Below are 2,860 nucleotides of genomic sequence, written 5' to 3' on the forward strand. Positions count from 1 at the left end.
CCCAAGCCAAGCCGACACCTCAGCGGAGCATCCTCGCTGCCCTCCCAGCATTTCCAGCTGTCCCTGCTCATCTCCTCCGCTGCCACCGCTCCGGGAAGAGCCAGCCCAGCTGCTCGGTGGCCACGGTGGCACCACGGAGGTGACAGGGACCACAGCACGGGGATATTTCCCCTTTTCCCTGTCCTCTCCGCAGCATTTCCGCGCGGGGTAATTAATTAATTCTGATCTCAGCAGAGCCTCATCAGCTCTGTCTGCTGGGCTGGGCGCGGCCCGCTCGAGTGCAGTTGTTTACAAACACGTTAAAGCCAATTTAAACCCCATTTAAACCCCATTTAAACCCCATTTAAACCCCATTGTGTCGCGCTCCAGCTGCCCGAGGAGTTTTTACTCAACTCCTGGCCCCGCACCAGAACTGGGAATGACAGGTTGCCAAAAAGGACGGCGAGGGAGGGGCTGTGGGGCGGCCAGACGACGCAGCAGATGAATTTATCGGGTTTATTGTCCCGCTGCCGCCGGGAGCGGAGGGCTGGAGCCAGGCCCGGCCGAAGGGACATTGCAGGGAGCGCTCGGGAGGGAAAGGTCGGGAGAAAATCAGCTTGAAATGCTGAGGGAGGCGGCTCTGAGCTGTCCCGAGGAGCACAACCTGTCCCCTCCAATTATCGCCCAGCCAGAGGCTCCCCGGGACTGCCCCGGCCACCCTCAAGTCCTGCCTAAAACAATCGGTGCCTTCTGCAGCGGCAGGAGCAGCACCTCCTCCCGCAGCCTGACCCATCCCCGGAGCTCTCCCTGCCGGGCTGCCCATCCTGTGCCACCACACTTTACTTGGGAGAACACCCCACAGCCTGGATGCCGCCAAGGGATGTGTATCCCTCTGGATAAAGCCCCGAAGGAGGGAGCAAACCGTCCCATTTTCACCTGCCTCACATCAGCCAAGTGATTCCCAGTCCTTAAAATCCACCCAACACCAGCAGCAGACCCCGAGCTGAGTCCCTACAACGTGCTGGAAGAAAATATCCACGGGCAGCTCCAAGAGCTCCATTTTATTCCCACAAAGTGCCCCAAAGCGGGCAGGCAGCATCCCTAAGGAAGGGAAACTTCACCAGCAAATCAGGAGACTTGACGGAGTTTGCCAGGGGGAAAGGCAGAGCTGCAAGGGAGCTGGGATTTGGGAACTGCTGGTCACCTTCAAGGGGACAGACCCAGCAGCAGCTTCTGTTTTGGGATATTTTCTATTTCCAGCTGCTGGACAAAGAGCCAGAAGGAAAATCACGGCAGCAGGAGTTGCCAGCTCCACCCTCACCCTGCAAACCAGGGATCAGAAAATCACTGCCAACACTAAACACCTCCATGGGATCACCCACAAACCAAACCAGAGCGCTCCGTCGGCGGAAACAAAGTGAAAAGCCAAGTCTGGACCAGTCCTTACCCCTCAGAACATCTGTTAATGCTCCATCAGCAACACCTGCTGTGGGAATTGCAACCCCCTGGGGCTGTGCCACCTCAGAGGGCCACAAAACCCGCGGGAGCCCATGGAAAGCGAAGAAACCATCACAAAACCAGGCAGCAAAGGCCAGGCTCGACCCCAAAGCCCTGAGGGCCTGGGGTGGGTGATCCCAAATCCCAAAGCACTGAGGGCATGGGGTGGGTGATCCCAAATCCCAAAGCACTGAGGGCATGGGGTCAGTGATCCCCAAATCCCAAAGCACTGAGGGCATGGGGTGGTGATCCCCAAATCCCAAAGCTCTGAGGGCATGGGGTCAGTGATCCCAAATCCCAAAGCCCTGAGGGCACGGGGTCAGTGATCCCAAATCCCAAAGCCCTGAGGGCATGGGGTCAGTGATCCCAAAGCCCTGAGGGCACGGGGCCAGTGATCCCAAATCCCAAATCACTGAGGGCATGGGGCTGGTGATCCCAAATCCCTGGGGGCACAGGGTCTGCAATCCCCACACCCCAAATCCCTGGGGGCACAGGGTCTGCAATCCCCACACCCCAAATCCCTGGAGCAGGCACTGGGGCCACGGCTGAGCCTCTTACCTGTGGGAAAGCTGCTACAAGTTCATCCTCTGAGACGGGGAGGGGACTCAGGTGTTCATAGGGAAAGGGTGCCTGAGGTGGGAAAGAAGAGACATCCGTGAGAGGAGGCAGCTTGAAAGGGGTGCCACTGTATCCCAGAGACACTCACAGCCCTCCAAATCCGGGATTTTATTCCTTGCTCCCATCCACACTTCAGGAATTTTCCCTGCTCGCCCTTTCCCTCCTTATCTCAACCCTTCTGTCACCGTTTCATCTTTATCTTTATCTTTATCTTTATCTTTATCTTTATCTTTATCTTTATCTTTATCTCTTTATCTTTTAGGCATTTTTCCCTGTGCTGTCCTCTTCTCCCAAGCAACCAAATCGTTTTGGAGGGATGGAACTGCAGGGAGTTTTCTTTGCACGTGGAACGATCCATTTCCAGAGACACAAAGACAGGGCACGGGAGCCTGGCTGCTGCTGGGGTTTCTGGTTCTCCCAAAACCTGACCCTAAAATGCAAACTGGAGCCCATCCTGAGGAATTCTGAGCTGGGAAATGAAGCTGAGCTCGGCCCTGGGCTCTGGGCACAGTCGAGGTTGGATCATCCACTCCCAGCCTCAGTGGGGCTAAACTTTACTGGAAAAGTAAAAATTCCAACAGGTTATGGGAAAGTACCCAGGAAAAATAATGTTCTAAAGGCTGGGGCTGGATTAATGAAGTTCACAGAATCCCAGAATCCCAGAATGGTTTGGGTGGGAAGAGAATTTAAAGTTTATCCCATCCCACCCCCTGCCATGGGCAGGGACACCTCCCACTGTCCCAGGCTGCTCCAGCCCCACTGTCCC

At 55.9% G+C, this 2,860-nt stretch overlaps 1 protein-coding gene across 1 annotated transcript in view; it reads right to left on the minus strand.

Moving 5' to 3' along the window:
* HIVEP3 (human immunodeficiency virus type I enhancer binding protein 3) overlaps positions 1 to 2,860 on the minus strand; it is a gene marked incomplete at its 3' end in the record, with an annotated part of 247,675 nt that overhangs the window by 141,972 nt on the left and 102,843 nt on the right. Inside the window, exon 2 of the mRNA XM_017743733.1 lies at positions 2,035 to 2,106. The remainder of the gene's footprint in view (positions 1 to 2,034; positions 2,107 to 2,860) is intronic.

The sequence above is a fragment of the Corvus brachyrhynchos genome, unplaced genomic scaffold (genome assembly GCF_000691975.1).
Source record: "Corvus brachyrhynchos isolate BGI_N302 unplaced genomic scaffold, ASM69197v1 scaffold580, whole genome shotgun sequence".
Taxonomy (NCBI): Eukaryota; Metazoa; Chordata; class Aves; order Passeriformes; family Corvidae; genus Corvus; species Corvus brachyrhynchos.